A 24,760-nucleotide genomic window follows, 5' to 3' on the forward strand; every position below is an offset into this window, starting at 1 on the left:
CAACAGGGGCCACTTAAGAGGCCCCAGCACCCAGCCCGCTTCCTCCTGGCCCCTTTGCAGTACCCACCCAGACCTGCAGGGGGCTGTGCCTTCCCTGGCTGGGCCCCTAGTCCTGGAACAATGTTCCCAGCCCCACAATCACCGTTTCCGCCCTATCTCCTGCCTCTCTCAGCTGTCTACCTCCAGAAACAAGTTCCTTTTACCAGGTGGTGCCGAGATGCTAAGAATGGCTGATGACGGTGTTTCCGCACAGCACGGAGGCCTGCTGCTCCAGATTCAGACAGACCCGGATCCCAGGCCCAGCTCTGCCACTTACCTGTGTGTGATCTTGAGCAAAAGCCTTGACCTCTCCCAGCCATTTTAGTCAATAACATGAGGCCATCATATCTACCTTGTGATCATTGATAAGGGAAGACATCCAGAGTATATTAAGTTAAAAGGGCAAATATGTTCCCATGTTTGTTAAAAACAAAAACAAAAGCAAAGCCCTTTATTTGTATGTTCGCTAGGCATACAAAAGCTTGGAAGGAAACACCCCAAACAGGTGGTAGAAGGGTCACAGAGAGGGAGAGGTGGATGATTTTCATTTCCTACTCTATACACTCTGAATTTTTTTTTTTTTTTTTTGAGACGGAGACGGAGTCTTGCTCTGTCATTCAGGCTGGCATGCAGTGGCGTGATCTCGGCTCACGCAACCTCTGCCTCCCGAGTTCAAGCAATTCTTCTGCCTCAGCCTCCCGAGTAGCTGGGATTACAGGCACACGCCACCACACCTGGCTAATTTTTGTATCTTTAGTAGAGACAGGGTTTCACCATCTTGGCCAGGCTGTCTCGATCTCCTGACCTCATGATCTGCCTGCCTCAGCCTCCCAAAGTGTTGGGATTACAGGTGTGAGCCGCAGCTCCCAGCCTGAAAAATTTTAAACCAATAAGCATGAGCTAATTTTGTAAACAAAAAATTGAAATTAAAAACAATCTAACCCCAACCCCATTCCTGCTGTGAGGACCTAAAGGGTAAATGCATACAGAAGGCTGGTGGTGGCGGGGGTGGGAGGCAGCTCAGCCCCCGCCTTCTCATTCATTTTTTTCTCTCCAGGGGTCTTGTTCATTCCCAGTTTGTTTGTTTTATAAACTGGTGAATTAAAGATGTATAAAGATGTATTAGTGTTATTCCAATTAATTGGACACCAATGACTCTCCTTCACCCCAGAAAGCATTTTTTGACCACTGTCCAGCCTCCTGCAGGAGTGAACAGTGGAAATCCAAGCACAGAGAGACTTGCACCTCCCTTTAGGGACCCCCACTCCCTTTAGGGACCCCTGGGGAAAAGGCAGCCTTTAAGCTTCACACCAGTCTCAAGAAGTGCATGCAGTTATGACGGCCATCTTACAGAGTGAGAAAGTGAGGTTCAGCGCTAACGCCTCGTCCAAGGTCAAAGGCTTGTGAGGGGCAGGGACGGGGGAGTCCAAGTCCTTCCCCCTCTGACTCCTGTGCCCAGGGCCTCACAGGGCTTCCCTCGGACCAGGAAGTGGAGTGACTGCTCTGGGCGGCTGGAGAGCAGCACCAGCGTCAGAAGTCTGACATGGGGGGAGTGAAACCAGTTCCTGCCAGCCTCCTCCGCAGCAGGCCGACACCGGGTCCTCTTGCTCATCTCATCTTCACCATGGCCCTCCATCCCCTCAGGGCCTCCGCACTGGCTGTTCCCTGGCCTGGAACGCAGTTCCACCAGGTGTCTGAATTTTTTATTTTCTCAACATGCGGGTCTCAGTCCCAGAGGCTACTTCCTCAGAGAAGCCTGTTCTGACCATCGGGGCAGAATGAACGCCATCCGGTGTCCTCCAGGGACCTTGGCCAACCACCTACCGCTGTGTGTTCCCTGCCTGCTCTGTTGGGCATTATCCGCTGCCTCGGGGCTTGCTAGTCACCATCTGCCTCCCTCTCTGAGTGTCAGTTGGGGAGCTGCATTCCATGTGTTTAGAATGGTGCTTGCGCCACAGAGTAGGGCCTCAGTAAAGACTTGACGGACACCATTGGTGGTCCACCCACACCCCCGCAGCATCCCCTTCCTGTGCACACTGACTCCCAACACTCCCAACTGGCAGCACCTGCAGTTCTCACCTGGGGACTTTTTGGCAGCCTGAGCCTGCCCTGTCCACACATTGGTCAGACCATAAGTGTCAGGGGTGGGTGTTCCCCAGGAGCACCCTTCAGGCAGGGACAGATGGAAGCTGGTGAAAAAGACCCCAGCTCCTTCCCCTGAGATGGGGTAACTCCGAGGCACGTTCCCTCGTCTCCCTGAGCACTCCCAAGGGACTGGGCCTCAGTTTCCCACATTGGAACCTGCTGTACACTCACACTGCCCTATGTTGACTCTCTCCTCTTCTCTTCTAGTGTCCTAGGGCTGCCGTAGCAAACTTCCACCAACGAGGTGGCTTAAAGCAACAGAAATGGACTCTCTCATAGTTGAGGAGGGTAGAAGTCTGAAATCAAGATGTTGGCAGCATTGGTTCCTTCTTGGGGGCTCAGAGAGAGAATCTGTTCTGTGCCTCTCAACTTCTGGTGTTTGCTGGCAATCCTGGGCGCTCCTTGGCTCGTGTCAGCATCATGCCATCTCCCTCCATCGTCACATGGCGTCCCCCATGTGTGTCTCTATGCCTTCACGTGTCCCCCCTACCCTCCCTGTGTGGCAATGAGCCCCAATTCCCTTCATTCGATAAGGACACTGGTCACTGGATCAGGGCCTACGCTAACCTGATATGACCGACCTCAACTTGATCACACCTGCATGACTCCATTCCTGTGCTAACCCAATATGACTGACCTCAACTTGATCACATCTGCAAGATCCTATTTCCAAGTACAGGGTCACATTCCCAGGTGTCAGAAGTTAGGACTCTTTTTGTGAAGGACACACAATTTGATTCACAATACCTTCTCTGTCTCAATCTCCTCTTCCCCAAGGTCCTTCCTGAGTTTCCCTTCCAAACTACTTCACTTGAATCCTTGTCTCCAGTCTGCTTCCAGGAAAGCTCAGCCAAAGACAAAATATCTGCGGAATACATGAATGCAGGAATGAATGATTCCTGGCAGAGGAGGAAGCTGAAATTCACAGAAGTGACAGCCATTGCTCAGGGTATCCGAGCTGGGATTTTACCTCAAGTCCACCTGTTTCCAAAGCCCCCCAAGAAGAGAGACTATGGAGAGCTACCTATTAATGGCATGATTGCTCTGAAAGGTAGTGAGTTCCCCAGCCGGGCACGGTGGCTCATGCCTGTAATCCCAGCACTTTGGGAGCCTGAGGTGGGCGGATCACCTGAGGCCAGGAGTTCGAGACCAGCCTGGCCAATATGGTGAAACCCCATCTCTACTAAAAATACAAAAATTAGCCAGGCGTGGTGGCAGGCGCCTGTAGTCCCAGCTACTCGGGAGGCTGAGGCAAGAAAATTGCTTGGACCCGGGAGGTGGTGGTTGCAGTGAGCCAAGATGGCACCACTGTGCTCCAGCCTGGGCAACAAAGTGAGACTCCATCTCAAAAAAAAAAAAAAAAAAGAAAGAAAGAAAAGAAAGGTAGTGAGTTCCCCATCCCTGGAAGGCTGCAACCAGAGACTGCTCAGGGGATCCCTGCACAGGGCTGAGAGTTGGCTTGGGTGACTTCAAAGGCCCGACTGGCCCTGACGTCCGAGTCTACATTTTCAAAGCATGTGGTAAAACACCCAGGCCTCAGGGTCAGCAAGCAGAATAACCTTCCCCTAACCTCCCCAGAGCCTCTCAGCAAAGCCAAGTTTGTCCAGAATCAGCTTTAATTTGATGTCTCTTCTTCTCGTTTATTAAAGGGACACAAAAGAGAGAAAACCACTTGAATGGTCCCCCAGGCCAGCTGGCTATAAATGTCTTCATAGAAGGACCCAGCCTGGACTTTGGTGCCCAGCAATTATGGCTGCAGTGCACCCTGCCCAGATGACCAGCCTGAGGCACCTCTTTGGTCTTCTCCCTGCCCAGGCAGGTCACAGCCAGCAAGAGTCCCTCTAGAAGAGCAGGCCAATGACCCCAACGGGCCGGCCACCTAGCAACTCAAAAAGCACACCCAGCTACTCTTGTCCAGCACAGGGATAGCGTGGCTGTGGGGGGCATGTTCCCCCCAGTTCCCACAAGGGCACAGCAAGCTCAGCTGAGAGGGTGTGGAGGAGGGAGAGTCATGGGTGAGTTCTCGTACACAAAGCACCCCTCACCTCTTCAGTTTCCATATGGGACTCCAGCCTTCCACAGAAGAGGGGAGGAAAGGGTTGGCTCCCCAATTTCCTCCTCAAGAGCTGTGCACAGCTCTCTGCTGCCTCATGAACAAAGCCCCGACCCCTAGTCTGGGAGAGGAAGAGATAGAGTTAGAGAGACCTAACAGAACAGAACAGCGGCGAGAAGCACAGACTCTGGTTCAAATCCCAGCTTCCATGCTTCTGAGCTGTGTGGCTTCAGGCAAGTCTGTGAACCCCTCTGAGCTTCTGGGTTCTCATTTGTAAGACGGGTTGATAATAATGGTACCTACTTCAAAAGGCTGTTGTAACTCTTAAATTTAGATTTAATCCATGAAAAGCCCCTAGCACAGTGCCTGCTACCAGGCACTACTCAATAAAAGCTGGGTTTAATACCTGTTGGGTACTTGCTATGTGTCCAGCACCATGTAGGGCACTCCAGACTGTCTTAGTTTATCTTCATGATCACCTTGTGAAGTAGATGTTATTATTGTCCCCATTTTGCTGAGGACAACACTGAGATTTCAAGCAGTCAAGTAGCCTCCCCACAGTCTCACAGGAAAGGGTGGGGCCAGGATTTGGATCCTGGTTTCTCTGATTCTACGAGCTGAAGTCTTGCAGGGATCCAGGCAGCTCCTGGATAGAAAAGGAAGGTCTGGCCAGGTGCGATGGCTCACTCCCGTAATCCCAGCACTTTGGGAGGCTGAGGCAGGTGAATCACTTGAGGTCAGGAGTTCGAGACCAGCCTGGCCAACATGGTGAAACCCCGTCTCTAACAAAATACAAAAATTAGCTGGGCATGGTGGCACATGCCTGTAATCCCAGCTACTCAGGAGGCTGAGGCATGAGAATTGCTTGAACCCGAGAGGCGGAGATTACAGTGAGCCTTGAACCCGGGAGGCAGAGGTTGCGGTGAGCCAAGATCACGCCACTGCACTCCAACCTGGGTGATGGAGCAAGACTTTGTCTCAAAAAAAAGAAAAAAGAAAAGGAAGGTCTGCGTCTGGCCTGCCCCAAACATTTATTCATTTGTTCCTTCCTTCTGTCATGTATTCATTCAACAAACCTATAGATGTTGTGTCAGGCCCTGCAGATGGAGGCTAACAAGAGACACAGAGACCATGCTCTCAGCGAACTCACAGCCTACTGTTCCCTCTGGCTTCCTCTAGATATCACAGTTTTCAACTATAAAGGTTCTAGAGTATACTCATAACCCTTCCAAGCCTAGCTCAAATGCCTCTTTCTGAAAAGCCTGTCTCAATCTCCTCCCACAACCTGATAATCACAAGTGACATTTTGTAATGCCAATTGTGTGCCAGGCATGGTGCTGGGGGCCATTCAGGTATTAGCCCACTGGGGGAGTAGGATAAAGCAGGCTCCTGGACTTTCTGACTTCTGAGGCAGAAGGCACATGGTAGATCCACGGAAAATGCTAACTGACTTACTGTCCCTCTTTCTAGGAGCATGGTCCATTGAACATTTGTAAAAGACCAAATCCTTCCAATGGTTGAAGTTGACCTGCCCCAGCCCTGACCTCATCTTCTACTACTCATCCCCTCCCTCACTCTGCTCCGGCCATACTGGGCTTCTTGCTATTTCTAGGTTCTTGAAGCACACTCGCACCTCAGGACTTTTGCACATGTCTTTCCTTCTGTCAAGAAGTTTCTTCTCCAAAATACCACCACATCTGGCTTCTTCAGCTTCTTTATGTTGATGCTCAAATGTCACATTATCATTCAGGCCTTCCTTGACCACTATGCATAAAATGACAGCACCCCACCCCACACCCCACCCCCTAACCCTGCTTTTTCTTTCCCATCATAGTACCTGTCATTGTCTGATATATTAGATATTTATTTTTTTATTATTTTTCTTTTTGACATGGAGTCTCGCTCTGTTGCCAAGGCTGGAGTGCAGTGGCGCGATCTCGGCTCACTGCAACCTCTGCCTCCCTGGTTCCAGCGATTCTCCTGCCTCAGCCTCCCCAGTAGCTGGGATTACAGGTGTGCACCACCACACCCAGCTAGTTTTTGTATTTTTAGTAGAGATTGGGTTTCACCATGTTGACCAGGCGGCCTCGAACTCCTGACCTCAAGTGATCTGCCCACCTCGCCCTTCCAAAGTGCTGGGATTACAGGCGTGAGCCACTGTGCCTGGCCAGATATTTATTTACTAGCATTTATCTCCCCACTCTCCACTTTTCCCTCCCAAGAATGTGAATTCTAAGAGGTCAAAAATATCATGTGTATTTTGTTGATTGAAGTACTTTCAGACCTTATTACAGTATCTGACACACAGCAGGTGCTCAAAAAATGCTTTTGAGTGAACAAATGAATGTATGTCTGTGGTTCCAAAAAAGGTTTTATTAATAATAAGTAATAGTTTGTGAATAGTAAGTAACCAATAAGTGTACGTGGCTTTTACAAACAGCTTTGGCCGGGTGTGGCAGCTTATGCCTGTAGTACCAGAACTTTGGGAGGCTGAGGAGGGAGGATCACTTGAGGCCAGGAGTTTGAGACCAGCCTGAGCAACAGCAACCCTGTCTCTACAAAAACATTTTTTAAAAGGCCAGGAACAGTGGCTCACATCTGTAATCCCAGCACTTTGGAAGGCCAAGGCAGGCGGATCACATGAGGTCAGGCATTCAAGACCAGCCCAGCCAACACGGTGAAACCCCGTCTCCACTGAAAACACAAAAATTAGCTGGGCATGGTGGTGTGCACTTGTAATCCCAGCTACTCAGGAGGTCCTGAGGGCAGGAGAATCGCTTGAACCTAGGAGGTGGAGGTTGCAGTGAGCAGAGATCGTGCCATTGCACTCCAGCCTGGGCAACAGAGTGAAACTCCATCTCAAAAAAAAAAAAAAGATTTTTAAGATAAAAATTAAAACAGCTCTACTGAGCTACAATAAGTTTGTACAGTTAGATTCATTTTGACATGTGGATGCACCTGTGAAACCAACACTACAAGCAAAAGAGACTCTTTGTAATTTTTCCTTCCTCCAACCCACCCTCTTCTCTAGGCAACCACTGATCTGCTTTCTGTTACTAAAGATTAGTTTGCATTTTCTAGAATTTCATATAAAAGTAATCATACAGTATTTACTGATGGCTGTTTCACTCTGCCTAATTATATTGCTATGCATCTATGCAGTCTCATATGTTAGAGCGTGTTCCTTTTTATTGCTTCATTGCATGAATATACCATAATTTGTTCATCAATCACCAGCTGAAGGACATTTGGTTGGTTGCAATTTGGGGCTATTACAAATAAGTCTGCTATGAATATTTGTGTACAGTCTTTGTATGAATAGATGGGACACATGCTTTTTTTTTTCTCGTGGGTTATATGGTACATGTATGTTTCACTTTGTTAGAAATTGCCAAACTCTTTTCCAAAATGTTTGTACCAGCTTCCATTCCCACCAGCAGCATATAAGAGACCCAGTCATTCCCCACACTCAGCACCAACACCTGCTATGATCAGTCTTTCAAATACCAGCCATTCTAATAGATGTGTAGCGATAGGTATCTCCTTGTGCTTTAATTTGCATTTTTCTAATGAGATGTTTTACTTTTTTTTTTTTTGAGACACAGTCTCACTCTGTCACCCAGGTGGGAGTGCAGTGGCGCCATCATGGCTCACTGCAGCCTTGACCTCCCAGGCTCAAGCAATCCTCCTCTCTCAGCCTCCCAAGTAGCTGGAACTACTGGTGTATGCCACCACAGCCGGCTAATTGTTTTATTTTTTGTAGAGAAGAGGTCTCACTATGCTGCCAAGACTGACACGTTTTCTTTTTTTTTTTTTTTCCCTTCAACTTTTATTTTAAGTTCTGGGCTGCATGAGCAGGATGTGCAGGTTTGTTACATAGGTAAACATGTGCCATGGTGGTTTGCTGCACAGATCAACCCATCACCTAGGTGTTAAGCCTAGCATCCATTAGCTATTCTTCCTGATGCTCTCACTTCCCCCAGCCACCCCCGACATGTGTTCTATCAAACATCTTTTCACATGATTATTTACCATCCGAATATGTGTCTTGGTTAAATGACTTCAAATCTTGCCCATTTAAAAAATTAAGTTGGGTGCTCTCTTATTTGTGTTTTTGAGAGTTCCTTGTGTATTCTTGGTGTAAGTCGTTTATCAGATATATGATTTGAAAAAATTTCCTCCTACTGTGTGGCTTGTGTTTTCATTCTCTTAACATTGTCTTTTGAATAGTACAAGTGGTTTTTTAAAAAAATTTTAATGAAGTCCAATTTATCCACCTCTTTTATGAACCATGCTTTTGGTATTGCATCTAAGAAATATTTGCCTAACCCAAGGTCATGAGGATTTTCTCCAACGTTTTCTTCTAGGAATTTCATAGATTTAGATTTTACATTTAGATCTATGATCCATTTTGAGCTCATTTTTAAAATATAGTATAAAGTATAGATAGTTCTTTCTTTCTTTGTTTTTGCAAGTAGATATTCAATTGCTTCAGCACCATTCCATAAAAAGACTGTTCTTTCTCCACTCAATTGCCTTTGCATCTTTGTCAAACATCAGTTGTCCATACACATGTGGATCTATTTCTGGATTTCCTTTTGTATTCCATTGATCTATGTGTCTATCGTTAAACCCATGCCACACAGTGTTGATTACCGTAGCTTTATGCTAAGTCTTGACATCAGGGAGTGTTAAGTCCTCCCACTTCATGGTTTTTCAGGGTTGCTTTGACTATTCTAGGTCCTTTGCATTTCATGCAACTCTTAGAATCAGCTTATCGGTCTTACACAAAAGACTGGGATTTTGATTGGATTACATTGACTCTATGGGTTAATCTGGGGAGAGCTGACCTCTTAACAATGTTGAGTCTTCTAACTCATGAACATAGTATACCTCTCCATTCGTTTAGGTTTTCTTGCACTTCGGCAATGTTCCATAATTTTCAGTGTACACGTTTTGCACATTGTTTTTCAGTATTTGCACTGTGTTTCAGTGTTTTCATGTCTTTTGATGCTGATGTGAATGTTGTTTTTAAAATTTTCAGTTTCTGCATTGTTCATTGATAATACACCGAAATAGATAGAATTGAATTTTGAATGTTAATTTGTATCCTGCAATCTTGCTAAACTCAGTAATAAATTATAGTGCAAATTAGTTTTTCTACACACAAGATTATGTCATCTGCAGCAGCTTTACTTCTTCCATTCTAATCGGAATGCCGTTTATTTATTTACTTATTTATTTATTTTTCCCTCATTGCTCTCGTGAGGACTTCCAGTACAGTGTTGAATAGAAGTGGTGAGAGCAGACATCCTTGTCTTGTTCCTGATCCTAGTTTGTTAATAGAGTGAATTACATTGATTAATTTTCAATGTTAAGCCAAATTTGCATTCCTGGAATAAATCCTACTTGGTTATGATGTATCATCCATTTTATATGTTATTGGATCCAATTTTATAAAATTTTGTTATGAATTTTTACATCTATGTTTATGAGGGATATTAGTTGTAGTGTTCTTTCTTGTAGTTTTCTGATTTAGGTATAAGGGTGACGCTGGCTTCATAGTATGAGTAGGGGAGTATTCCCTCCTCTTCAGTTTTCTGGAAAAGATTGTGCAGAATTGATATTATTCTTTCTTAAATATTTGGTAGAATTCACCAGTGAAGCCTGAGGTTTCCTTTGAGAGAAGTTTTCTAGCTATAATTCAATTTCTTTAATAGATATGGGTTTACATCTGTTTCTTATTTATTTCTTTTTGAGTGACCATTGGTAGCTAACATCTTTCAAGGAATTTGTCTATTTTTTTAACTCATGGAATTACCAGCCCAAAGTTATTCATATTGTTCCTTTATTGTCTCTTTAGTATCCATAGAATTTGTAGTAATGTCACCTCTCATTCTTGGTATTGTAATTTGTATCTTCCCTCTTTTTTGACTAGAGTGACTAGAGCCTTATCAATTTTATTGATCTTCTCAATAACCAGCTTTTGGGTTTACTGATTTTTCTCAGGTTTTTCTGTTTTCTATTTCATTTATTTCCTCTCTGAGTTTTATTATTTCCTTTCTTCTGCTTCCTTTGGTTTTATTCTGCTCCTGTTTCTCTAGTTTCTTTAGGTGGAAGCTGAGGTCCAGGATTTGGGACCTTTTTTCCTTTTCTAATAACATATCAGTGCTGCAAATTTCCACCTAAGAACTGCTCTATCAGCATCCCACAAATTTTGATATGTTGTGTGTTTAACTTCATTCCATTAAAATATTTTCTAATTTCCCTTTTAATTTCTTACTTGATCCTTGAGTTATGTAGAAGTGTGTTATTACATTTCCAAGTGTTTGGGGGATTTTTCTGGAGATCTTTCTCTTATTGATTTCCAATTTAATTCCATCATGGTCAGTGAACATTCTTTGTATGACTTGAATCATTTTAAATTTATTGAGACTATATTGAGACTATAGTCTATCTTGCAACCATTTCATGTATACTTGAAAAGAATATGTATTTTGCTGTTTTGAGTGGTGTGTTCTATGAATATCAATTAGATCAAGTTGGTTGATAATTCTGTTCAGACTTTCTGTATGCTCACTGATTTTTTTCCACTAGTCCTATCAATTCTTGAAAGAGGAGTATAGAAATCTCTGATTATAACTGTGGATTTGTCTATTTCTCCTTGGAACTCTATCAGTTTCTGTTTCTTCTACTTCAACCTCTTTATAAGGTGCATATATACTTAGAATTGTTATGTCCTTTTGATGAATTGACTTCTTTATTATTATGAAACGACTTTCTTTATCCATTGTCAAATTATTTGCTTTGAAATATACTTTGTATGGCGTTAATATAGCCATTGCAGCTTTCTTTTTATTAGTGTTAACATGATATATTTTTCTATAATTTTACTTTTAACCTATTTGTGTCCCCATATTTAAAGTCAGTTTCTTATAGGCAGCATATAGTTGGGTCTTACTTTTTCATCCAACCTAACATCTCTATCTTTTAATGGAGATGTTCAGATCATTTATATTTAATGCTACTATTGATATAGTTAGGTTCAAATCTAGCATCTTAGTATTGGTTTTCCAATTGTCCCATTCATTCTTTGTTCCCTTTCTCCTCTATTTTTCCCCTCTTTTTAGATTAATTAATTTCATTTTCTCTTCTTTATTTGCTTGTTAGCTACAACTGTTTGTTTTGCTATCTTGGTCCCTGCTTTAAGGTCTATAGTATGCATATTTAACTTATCATTCTACCTTCAAGGAATATTATACCATTTCACAAATAGTATAAGAACCCTAAAATAGTATTCTTTCAGGCTGGGTGCGGTGGCTTACACCTGTAATCCCAGCACTTTGGGAGGCCAAGGGGGGCGGATCACGAGGCCAGGAGATCAAGACCATCCTGGCTAACACGGTGAAACCTTGTCTCTACTAAAAATACAAAAATTAGCCAGGCGTGGTGGCGGGCGCCTGTAGTCCCAGCTACTCGGGAGGCTGAGGCAGGAGAATGGTGTGAACCTGGGAGGTGGAGCTTGCAGCGAGCTGAGATCGCGCCACTGCACTCCTGGGCGACAGAGCGAGACTCTGTCTCAAAAAAAAAAATAGTATTCTTTCATTTCTCCTCTCTCAGCATTTGTGCTATTTTCATACATTTGACTTCTATGTATGCTATAAATTCCTCATTACCTTGTTATTGATTTTGTTTAGTCAGATATCTCTTAGATTTTTTAAAAAATTAACAAACAATAATTGTATATGTTTATAGGGTACAATATGATTTTTTAAATACATGTGTGTGTGTTTATATATATAGTGAAATGATTAATTCAAGCTAATATATTCATTTCCTCACATACTTATTTTTGTGATGAGGTCATTTACAATCTATTCTCTTGGCAATTTTCAAATATATAATGCATGATTATTAGCTATAGTCCATGCTGTATAACAGTTCTCCAAAACTTATTCCTCTAGTCTAATGGAAACTTTGTACCTTTTGACCAATATTTCCCCATTTCCTGCCCTCCCACCCCAGCCTTTGGTAACCACCATTGAACTCTCTGATTCTATGAGTTCAGTTATTTTAGATTCCACATATAAGTGATATCATGCAGTATTTGTCTTTCTGTACCTGGCTTATTTCACTTAGCATAAGGACTTCCAGATTCCTCCATGTTGTTGCAAATGACAGCATTTTCCTATTTTTAAAGGCTGAATAGTATTCCATTGTGTTTATATACCACGTTTTCTTTATCATTCATTCACTGATGGACACTTGGATTTATTCCATATCTCATCTGCAATAATGAATTGTGAATAATGCTGCAATGAACATGGGAACGGAGATGTCTCTTCAATGATTTCAATTCCTTTGGATATGTTCTCAGAAGTGGAATTGCTGGATCATATGGTAGCTTTATTTTTAGTTTTTTAAAGAACCTCTATATTGTTTTCCATAATGGCTATACTAGTTTACATACCTACCAATCATGTACAAGATTCCATTTTCTCTACATCCTCACCAACAATTGTTCTCTTTCAACTTTTTGGTTAACAGCCATTCTAACAGGTGTAAGTAGTCAATTATCTTTTAAAGAGATTTAAATAATAAGAAAAAAGTTTGCATTTTTAATCTTTAGAGTGATCATGTCAGGTGCTCTTCGTTCTTCTGTGTAATTTCATATCCAACACGATATCATTTTTTCTTCTGCTTAAAGAACTTCCTTGAACACTTCTTACTGTGTGAGTCTGCTGATAGTGAATTATTTTGGCTTTTGTATGTCTGAAAAAGTCTTTATAATATATATATTTTGAGACGTGGTCTTATTCTGTTGCCCAGGCTGGAGTGCAGTGGTACAATCATGGCTCACTGCAGCCTCAACCTCCCAGGCTCAAGCAATCCTCCCATCTCAGCTTCCCGAGTAGCTGGGACCACAGGTGCAAGCCACTGTGCCTGGCTAATTTTTTCATAGAGACAGGGTTTCGCTGTGTTGCCCAGGCTGGTCTTGAACTCCTGGATTTAAGCAATCCACAATCCTCGGCCTCCCAAAATGCTGGGATTATAGACAAGAGCCACTGCACCTGGCCTTGAAAAAGTGTTTATTATACCTTTTCTTTTAAAAGATATTTTTTCTGGATATAGAATTCTAGATCAATAGTTTTTTTATTTTTCTAATACTTTAAAGATGTTGCTCCACTGTCTTCTCACTTGCGTTGTTTTCAACTGGAAATCTGCTGTCATCTTTATCTTTGTTCCTTTGTACATTGTGTCTTTTTATCCTCTGGCTCTTTTTAAGATTTTCTCTTTCCCATTGGTTTTGAGCAATCTGATTATGGTGTAACTTGGTGTAGTTTTCCTCATGCTTCTGTGCTTGGAGTTCAGTGAAAGTCTTGGCTCAAATTTTTTAAAATACAGTCTTTTTTTGAGTATTTTTCTTTCCAATGATTTTTTGCTTTCCCTTACCCCCTTTCTCTCCTCTCCTTTGGGAACTCCATTTATCTATGTATTAGGCTGCTTGAAGTTGTCCCACAGATCAATGATGCTTTGCTCATTCTTTTTAATTGAATATCTTTTTTCTCTGTGGTTCATTTTGGTTTTTGTTTATTTGTTTTGTTTTGTTTGAGACAGGGTCTCGCTCTGTCACCTAGGCCAGAGTGCAGTGGCATGATCTTGGTTCACTGAAACCTCTGCCTCCTGGGTTCAAGCGATTCTCATGCCTCAGCCTCCCAAGTAGCTGGGACCACAGGCATGTGCCACCATTCCCAGCTAATTTTTGTATTTTTAGTAGAGAGAGGGTTTCACCATGTTGGCCAGACTAGTCTTGAACTCCTGGCCTCGAGTGATCCACCCACTTTGGCCTCTCAAGTGCTGGGATTACAGGCATGAGCCACCTCACCTGGCTTTCTGTGGTTCATTTTGGATTATTTTTATTGATATATCTTCAAGTCCACTGGTCCTTTCTTCTACAATATCTAGTCAGCTATTATTCCCATCCAGTTTATTTTTCATCTCAGATGTCGTCATTTTAATAGATTTTTTATTTGGGTCCTTTTGATATGTTCTCTGACCCCACTTAACCTGTTCAATCTTTCCTCTCATTTTTCTTTAACAAATAGAATACAGTTATAATAACTTTTTGAATGTTTTTTGTCTGCTAATTCAAACCTCTGTGTCAGTTCTGGGTTGGTTTTGATTGACTTTTCTCCTCATTTTGGGGTTGCATTTTCCTGCTTCTTTAAATGCTTGGTAATTTTTTATCAAATGCCAGACATTGTGAATTTGACCTTATTGGGTGCTGCCTATTTTTGTATTTTTATAAAAATGTTTGATCTTTGTTCTGGGACACAATTAAATTGCTGGAAAACAGTTTGATCTTTTCAAGTCTTGCTTCTTAGATTTGTTAGGAGTGATGAGAGCTGCATTTTGTAAGGGGATAATTATTCCCACTGTTGAAGCAAGACTCTTTTGAGTACTCTCCCCAGTGCCCCATGAGTTATGAGGTTTTTCAATTGACAGATGAGAATAGGCTCTGTTGCATATTCTGTGTGAGTGTCGAGTACGGTTTCCTCTTGTGCTTTGGGGTAGTTCTTCTTATCTTGGGCAATTTTTTCACATGCACATATGCTTATGGGACTTAGGGAATCTTCAAAAGCCCTGAAACTATGCACAGAAAGACCCCTGCATATTCACCTGCCATCTGGAGCCTCCACTTTATTTTCTTTTTTTAAAAAAAAAGAAAAAAAAATCTTTTATTTTAAGTTCAGAGGTACATGTGCAGGTTTGTTACATAGGTAAACTCATGTCATGGGAGTTTATACATTATGTAATCACCCAGGTATTAAGCCTATTACCCATTAGTTACTTTTCCTGATCCTCTCCCTCCTCCCACCATCCACCCTCCAATAGGCCCCAGTGTCTGTTGTTCCTCTCTTTGTGTCCACGTGTTCTCATTATTTAGCTCCCACTTATAAGTTAGAAGATGCAGTATTTGGTTTTTCGTTCCCATGTTAGTTTGCTAAGGATAATGGCCTACAGCTCCATCCATGTCCCTACAAAGGACATGATCTAGCTCCTTTTTATGGCTGCATGTTATTCTGCGGTGTAGATGTACCACATTTTCTTTATCCAGTCTGTTATTGATGGGCATTCGGGTTGATTCCATGTCTTTGCTATCACGAATAGTCCTGCAATAAACATACATGTGTATGTGTCCTTATAATAGAAGAGTTTATATTCCTTTGGGCATATAACTAGTAATGGGATTGCTGAGTTGACTGGTATTTTTGTCTTTAGTTCTTTGAGGAATTGCCACACTGTCTTCCACAGTAGTTGAACTAATTTACACTCCCACCAACAGTGCATAAGTGTTCCTTTTGCTCCACAACCTTGCCAGCATCTGTTATTTTTTTGACTTTTTAATAATAGCCATCCTGACTGGTCTGAGATGGTATCTCACTGTGGTTTTGATTCACATGTCTCTAACGATCAGCAGTGTTGAGCTTTTTTTCATATAATTGTCGGCCACATGTATGGCTTCTTTTGAAAGGATCTGTTCATGTCCTTTGCCCACTTTTTAATGGGGTTGTTTGTTTTTTCTTGTAAATTTGTTCAACTTCCTTATAGATGCTGAATATTAGACCTTTGTCAGGTGCATAGTTTGCAAAAATTTTCTCCCATTCTGTGGGTTGTGTTTACTCTGTTAATAGTTTCTTTTGCTGTGCAGAAGTTCTTTAGTTTAATTAGATCCCATTTGTCAATATTTGCTTTTGTTGCAATTGCTTTTGTCATCTTTGTCATGAAATCTTTGCCTGTGCCTATGTCCTAAATGGTATTGCCTAGGTTGTCTTCCAGGGTTTTTATAGTTTTGGGTTTTACATTTAAGTCTTTAATCCATCTTGAGTTAATTTTTGTATATTGTGTTAAAAAAGGGGTCCAGTTTTAATCTTTTGCATATGGCTAGCCAGTTATCCCAGCACCATTTATTGAATATGGAGTCTTTTTCCCATTGCTTGTTTTTGTCAGCTTTGTCAAAAATCAGATAGTTGTAGGTGTGCAGTCTTATTTCTGGGATCTCTGTTCTGTTCCTGTGGTCTATGGGTCTGTTTTTGTACCAGTGCCATGCTGTTTTGGTTACTGTAGACCTGTAGTGTAGTTTGAAGCAGAGTAGCATGATGTCTCCAGCTTTGTTCTTTTTGCTTAGGATTGTCTTGGCTATTCAGATTCTTTTTTGGTTCCATATGAATTTTAAAATAGATTTTTCTAGTTCTGTGAAGAAACTCAATGGTAGTTTAATAGGAATAGCATTGAATCTATAAATTGCTTTAGGCAGGTCATTTTTACTATATTGATTCTCTCTATCCATAAGCATGGAATGTTTTTGCATTTGTCTGTGTCATCTCTGATTTCTTTGAACAGAGTTTTGCAGTTCTCCTTGTTGAGATCTTTCACCTCCCTAGTTAGCTGTATTCCTAGGTATTTTATTCTTTTTGTGGCAACTGTGAATGGGATTGCATTCCTGATTTGGCTCTCTGCTTGACTGTTGTTGCTGTATAGGAATGCTAGTGATTTTTGCACATTGATTTTGTATCCTGATGCTTTCCTGAACTTGTTTATCACCTTAAGAAGCTTTTGGACTGAGACCGTGGGATTTTCCAAACTATAGAATCATGTTTGGAAACATGTCATCTGCAAACAACGATAGTTTGACTTTCTCTCTTCCTATTTATTTATTTCAGTGGTGTTGATGCCCTTTCTTTCTTTCTCTTGCCTGATTGCCCTGGCCAGGACTTCCAATACCATATTGAATAGGAGTGGTGAGAGAGGGCATCTTTGTCCTGTGCCAGTTTTCAAGGGAAATGCTTCCAGCTTTTGCCCATTCATTATGCTGTTGGCTGTGGAATTATCATATATGGCTCTTATTATTTTGTGGTATGTTTCTTTAATACCTACTTTATTGAGAGTTTTTAACATGAATGGATGTTGAATTTGATCGAAAGCCTTTTCTGCATCTATTGAGATTATCATGTGGTTTTGACTTTAGCTCTGTTTATGTGAGGAATCACATTTATTGATTTGCATATGTTGAACCAACCTTGCCTCCCAGGGATAAAACCTACTTGATCATGGTGGATGAGCTTTTTGATGTGCTGTCAGATTCAGTCTGCCAGTATTTTGATGAGGATTTTTGCATTGATGTTCATCACAGATATTGGCCTGAAGTTTTCTTTTCCTGTTGTATCTCTGCCAGGTTTTGGTATTAGGAGGTTGTTGGCCTCCATCCTATTTTCCACAGTTGTTTTATTTTCCAAACATCACAGCAATGAAGACAAAGAGCCCACCCTCCAACCCAACACCTATTCTGAATTTAAAAGGCAAATCCAATGATAATGACATGAACTGGGGACACTGTAGACCAGCCAGGTGTAATCCTTGGTCACCAGTTTTGGTCTTCTATTTCTCCCTTCTTATTCTATTAATGCCATTAGCAAGCATAACAGAAAATCATTTATTAAAATGAGGGACTCTGGCGACCCAGAGATTTTAGTCTTTTTTTTTTTTAATTCTCTGCAATTGTTGCACAAAATGATTTGAGGCTTTTAAACAAAAACAGTACTGAAAAGATAAGCAGTTTACCCCACCACGAAATTCCCAAGCTGAAATTATTTTCCAACTGTACCCCAAATAAAATTACATCATCTTTTTTCTTCATTTACTGAACTTAATACTCTTAATGTGCTATGTCAGTATATGGATGACATTTACTTCAATTTAATAGTCTCATGCATGCGGTACTTTGGTGCATTGCCACGCCATAATGTGCTAACTTGCATCAGATTCTTTAAGGAGTCAGTGACCAAAAAGCAAATTAAGAATAACCATCCAGGCCGGGCACAGTGACTCACACTTATAATCCTAGCACTTTGGGAGGCCAAGGAGAGTGGATTACCTGAGGCCAGGAGTTTGAGACCAGCCTGGCCAACATGGTAAAACCACATCTCTACTTAAAAAAAAAAAAAAAAAAAAAATTAGCTGGGTGTGGTGACGTGCACCTGTAATCCCAGCTACTGGTGAGGCTGAGGCAGGAGAATCACTTGAACCCAGGTGGTGGAGGTTGCAGTGAGCCGAGATCGGGCCAGTGTACTCCAGTCTGGGTGAACAGAGTAAGACTCCGTCTCAAAAAAATAAAAAAATAAAGAAAGAAAGAACAACCATCCAGCTGGGTGCAGTGGTGTGCACCTGTGTTCCCAGCTCAGTAGCTGTGGCAGAAGGTAGAAGGACTACTCAAACTTCAGGAGTTTGAGCAAGAGTTCTAATCCAACCTGGGAAATATAACAAGACTGTGTCTTTAAAAAATAATAATAATAATAGCCATCAGAGGAAGAAATTTTAACATTCAAAGCTTCCTCCCATTCCCCTTCCTCTGTCCTCTCTTTTCCTCCCCCACCCTCTTGGCTGTTCTTCTTCTTTCCTGTCCTCTTCTCTTCTTTCCCAGCTTCTCCCACCTCCATATCAGATTAAAGTCAAAAAGACCTGGGCTCAAATCCTGGCTCCACTGCCTTCTTCTTGGATGACCTTGGTAAGGTGACTTCTTAACCTGTCTGAACCTGTTGCTTCACATATAAAAACAGGATGATGCTCTTTAGCTAAGAGAGTGGTCACGAGGATCAAATGAGATAATATGCATCAAACACCTGGCACATCATATGTGCTTAGTAATGGAAGATATTAATCCTTCATTTGATAAACATCTATTGAGCACCTGTTCTGTGGGGGCCTTGTGCTGAAGACACAGAAACCAAGGAGTACAGTAAGGGGTACAGGCAAACAAATAAATTGCACTGAAGTATGGTAAGAAATATTATAGAAATCTGAATAAAGTTATCAGAGGACAGGGATGCCCCTAGGCTGATGAGTCCTCCATCACTAGAGGAGTATAAGCAGAGAGCATGGGTACCATGTTTTCTTGCTGCCTGGTGTCTGGGTATAAGGGTTAGGTGGGAGAGGGACCTCTGAGCTTTGGGTGGAGTTGACTCCACTCCCAACTGGTAAGGATAGCAGTGCATGTGACTAAGCCTGGCCAATGGGAACTCACATCCCAAGGTCTTCTGAGGGACTTGATAAGGGTTTGGGGCTGCTGGCAGGCACCTTGCCTCCTTATAATACTGAGAATGAGGCTACCACGGAGGGAGCAGAGCTGAGGGATGTTCAGAGACCCACCTTTGATGATATGGTTGGAACAGCTGGATTCAACCATACCTGAAGCCAAACTCTCCTTGGATTTTAATGTAAATTAAGGCCCTTAAAAAATCCCCCTTTAGTTTTCATCTAGATCAGCTTGGGTGCCTTTCCTCTATTCCTTGTGGACCAAAGAGTCCTGTAACTGACAATGAAGATGCTGAGAAGCTCAGTAAATGTTTGGTGGGAAGGGGGTATGGGAGGAGCTAGATGACCTCCAGAAGCCCTTCCGGTGAGAGAGGCTTTGAGTTGGGCATTGAAGGGGCTGAATTGTTGGTTGTTTGAAGGACAGCAGAACAGGGCGGGCAGTGCAGTGCCCCAGAGTTCCGCCGACTCCAGTTTCCATTCCGGGAGCACTTCCTGGTGCATTTAAATGTGCCCCTGTGTGTGAGTGCCTTCAGGGGGTTTCAAAATAGCCTGAAATATAAACAGACTGGAAACCTACTCCTTCTCTTCCTCTCCCTGCTTTTCCTCTCTCCCGGGGTGGGGATGGGGGAAGCTGGTGCCCGTGCTGCAGAAGCTCCATTTGGAGGATTTAGAAAACATTTCAAGTTCGGTCTCCTTCTTTGTAAGTCTGGCAAGCCCGCCTGCCTGGGGCACTTTTCCCCCTGAGTGCCAGGCCCAGGTGTGTGGGCAGGAAAAAGCAGCCCATTGTGTTCCAGCTTCGGGTCCTTCCGGTCCTAGGACTTGGCCCCTGCCAGCCTTGGGTTCCCAAGGAAAAGAGGCAGGGAGTGCACTGGAGAAGTGGTGGGGCCTGGCACTTTCCTGCTGATGGAACAGATCCCGTCACGATAAAATTCCAGGCCACAACAATTTATTGAGCAAGTACCCCTGGGAGCTAACCAGAGGGACAAAACTCAGGGAACAGAACACGCTTTAATCTGGGATTTGGGATGTTAACCTGCCGTGAACCTGGGGTAACTGGTTCCAAAGCCAGCTCCCAGCACACCTCCCAGAATTCACACCCTTGTGGGGCCCCTCCCCTGGACCTGCACAGGCTCCATGACTCACTTTTAACCAACAGAACACAGCAGAAGTCATGCTATGTGATTTCAGAAGGGAGGTCAGAAGCCTTGCAGCCCCCACTGTCCTTCTCGGGACACCCGCCCTGGGGTGCTCCCTCTAGGGGCCCAGCCACCTGCTGTGGGAAGCCCAAGCCACAGGGAGAAACCACAGATAGTATCATGTGTTCCGTTGTGTTTCCCCCACCCCACCCAAATTCATATGTTGAAGTCTTAACCCTCAGCACCTCAGAATTTCCTAATCTAGGAATAAGGTTGTTGCAGATGTACTCAGTTAAGATGAGGTCATCCTGGAATAGGGTGGCTAATCCAATGTGACTGGTGTCCTTATAAATCGGGGAGATTTTGGGCACAGAGACATGCACATGTGGAGAATGCCATGTGAAAATAAAGACAGAGATGGGGGTGGTGCTTCTACAATCCAGGAAATGCCAAACATTGCCAGGAAACCATCAGAGCCTGGAAAGTTCTCCCTCACTTGGACTTTGATGTGAACTGAGTCCCCTAAAAAGTCTCCCTTTATTTTTCCTCTAGATCAGCTTGGGTGCCTTTTGTCTTTTGTGACTAGGGGAGTCCTATAACTGACAATGGAGATGCTGAGATACTCAGTCAATGTTTGGTGGGAAGAGGGGACGAGAGGAGCTAGATGACCTCCAGGGGCCCCTCCTTCTCTCTCTAGGAGAGAGTCTGGAAGATTCTCCCTCAAAGTCCTCAGAAGGAACCGACCATGCTGACACCTTGACCTTGGATTCCAGCCTCCGGAACTGTGAGACAGTGTGTGTTGAGTGATGACCTGGCATCTCCTCTCCCTGTTTCAGAAATTTCAAAAATGTGGGTACCAGAGCAAAATTATTTGAGGGTTGACATCAGTCAACCTCCCAAATGGTTCAGACCAAGGCATTCTTAGCCAATGTGGGACATTGTTTCCTTGCTCAGGAAAAAAGCAAACACACCCTTAATTCAGTGATGCCAGAGTTGTTCTTTTGCAAGGATTAGGGTCAACGCATGGCAACAGAGGGCTATGCATTCGTCGTGTGAGACCAGACTGGCTTGGGTCTGGGGAAGAAAAAATCCACACTTGCTAAATGCAATGTGGGATCCTGGATTGAATCCTGGAACAGCAGAAGGGCATTCACTGAAAAACGAGTGAAACCTGAATAATCTATAGTTTAGTTAAGAGTAATGTACCGACAGTGATGTCTTAGTTTTGAGAAATGTTCCATGGTAATGCAAGATGCTCACATTAAGAGGAATGGAGTGAAAGGTATACAAGAACTCTCTGTACTATCTTTACAACTTTTCTGTAACTCTAAATGTTTTTCAGGATAAAATGTTTATTAAACAAAAAAAGCTAGCATTTGCAGTGATGAAATGTGTTTGTCTTTAGACAGGTCAAAGGGGAGTTGGCCAAGTCCCTTGCTGATGAGGAGGTCATCTCAAAATCAAAAACCCTTTGCCCTCCCAAGTGACAAGTGGGGTAATAGTTGTTGTTCATCGGGTTATGTCAAAGACTAAATGAAATAAAACATGTAAAAGACTTGGCATAGAGCAAGGAACATGGCAAGCATTCAATAATCGTAAGCTGCTGTTGTTGTTTAGTAAAACCACTTCACTAACAGCATCCCCATGATGCCACATCGGCTGGTGTGAGGAGTTTATAGCTCTGCCAGCCCACTGTGGTTTTGCTCTAACGCACTCTCAAATGTATGAGTTCTCTGTTGCTGAATAACAATATTACCATTAACTTAGTGCTCTTTTTTGTTTGTTTGTTTGTTTGTTTGTTTTTGAGACAGAGTCTTGTTTTGTCATCCAGGCTTGAGTGCAGTGGCACAATCTCAGCTCACTGCAACCTCTACCTCCCGAGTTTAAGTGATTCTCATGCCTCAGCTTCCCAAGTAGCTGGGATTACAGATGTGCACCACCATACCTGGCTAATTTTTATATTTTTAGTAGAGATGGGATTTCACCATGTTGGCCAGGATGGTCTTGACCTCCTGACTTTAAGTGATCTGCCCGCCTTGACCTCCCAAAGTGCTGGGATTATAGGAGGGAGCCACCATGCCCAGCCACTTTAGTGCTTTTAAAACTCATTTATGGCCAGGCATGGTGACTCACACTTGTAATCCCAGCACTTTGGGAGGCCAAGGTGGGCAGATCACTTGAAGTCAGGAGTTCGAGACCAGCCTGACCAACATGATGAAACCCCATCTCTACTAAAATACAATAAATTAACCAGGTGTGGTGGTACGCACCTGGAATCTCAACTACTCGGGAGGCTAAGGCATGAGAATCACTTGAACCCAAAAGGCAGAGGTTGCAGTGAGCCAAGATTGTGCCACTGCACTCCAGCCTGGGCAACAAAGTGAAACTCTGTCTCAAAAAAATAAAAATAAATAAATAAATTAAATTAAATTAAATTAAACACGTTTATTATCTCACAGTTTCTGTGGGTCTGGAGTCTGGGCATAGCTTACCTGAGTCCTATGCAAAGCTGCAATTGAGATGTCAGCCAAGGTCAGGGTCTCATCTGAAGGACCAACTGGGGAAGAATCCACTTCCAAGCTCATGTGGTTGTTGGCAGGGCTGAACTATTTTACAGTACAACACCTCTCACACCAAATGTGTAGGGGTTTTTTCCATACCACCATAACCAGTTCTCCAACTCTCCAGATACCAACTAGGTATCCATTGATTCAATTCAAGTCTGACACTAACTACTGGGAGTTAGCATCTGTCCCCACAGGTTAAGGGCTCAGTCTGGCAAGACTGCTCCCACTCAGGCACCAATTGCAAGTTCTGGGCCTCCTGTACTTCTGACCAACAAGCTATAAATCAGGAGTTCCCATGACCACCTCTCTATAATTTGCTAGAAAGACTCACAGCACTCAAGAAGCACGTTACTTACTACTACTGGTTTATTATAAAAAATACAACTCAGGGACAGCCAAATGGAAGAGTTGCATAGGGCAGGGTATGTCGTGGGAGGGTGCAGAGCCTCCATGCCCTCTCAATGTACCTCCCTGGCAGCACCTCAATGTGTTCACCAACCCAGATCTCCAAACCTGTTGTTTAGGGATTTTATGGAGGTTCCATTATGTAGGCATGATTGATCAAATCATTGGCCATTGGTGATAAACTCAATCTCCAGCCCTTCTTTCTTCCCCAGAGCTCTGGGGGATAGGGCTGAAAGTTCCAACCTTCTCATCTTGCCGCAGTCTTTCTGGCAACCAGCCCCAATCCTGAAGCTATCTAGGGACCCCCAACCACCAGTCATCTCATCAGCATACAAAAGATATTCATCACTCCAGAGATTCCAAGGGTCTTAAAAGCTCTTACGCCAGGAACCAGGGACTAAGACCAAATATTATAACAACAGATGCTCCTATCATCCCATCATGCAGGAAATTACAAGCATTTTAGAAGCTCTGAGCCAGGAATCAGAGATGAAGAATAAATATATATTTTTAATATTCATAGTATCACAGCAGCATTCAGTTCCTTGTAGGTTGTCTTGCTAGTGTTGGCTGTAGACCACCCTCAGCTCCTTGCCAAATGGGCCTCTCCATGGGGCTGCTTACAGCATAGCAGCTGGCTGCAGCAAGCCAGCCAGGGAGAGAGGCTACCAGCAAGAAGGAAGTTACAATCTCACCAAACATCATCCCAGAAGTGACATCCTGTCACCTCTGCTGGTTAGAAATAAGTCACAGGTCCTCCCCAATTCAAGGGGAGGGGATGACACAAGGCATAATAGCAGGAGATAAAAGTTAAAATAAAAATAGGTAAAAATCACTGGGGATCATCTTTTTTTTTTATTTTTTGTTCTTGTTTTTGAATTTTTTGAGACAGGGTCTGTTGTCCAGACTGGAGTGCCATGGTGTGATCTCAGCTTACTGCAGCCTCAACCTCCTGGGCTCAAGCAATCCTCCCACCTCAGCATCCTGAGTAGCTGGGACTACAGGCACATGCACCACCACACCCAGCTAATTTTTAAAATTGTTGTAGAGACAGGGTCTTGCTCTGTTGCCCAGGCTGGTCTTGAACTCCTGAACTCTGTTGCCTAGGCTCAGGTGATCTTCCCGCCTCAGCCTCCCAAAGTGCTGGGATTACAGGTGTGAGCCACCATGCCTGTCCCCTGGGGAGGGACCATCTTAGAGACTTCTGAGCCCAGAAGTGTTGAATCAAGGCCTGGCAGTTGGTGAATGCACAGCTGCCTAGTACCATGAATTAAAGGAAGCTGAAGAGGGGCTGAGGTGTCCAGAGACATAGACAATAGTAG

This window comes from Pongo pygmaeus, chromosome 1 (genome assembly GCF_028885625.2).
Source record: "Pongo pygmaeus isolate AG05252 chromosome 1, NHGRI_mPonPyg2-v2.0_pri, whole genome shotgun sequence".
Lineage (NCBI taxonomy): Eukaryota > Metazoa > Chordata > Mammalia > Primates > Hominidae > Pongo > Pongo pygmaeus.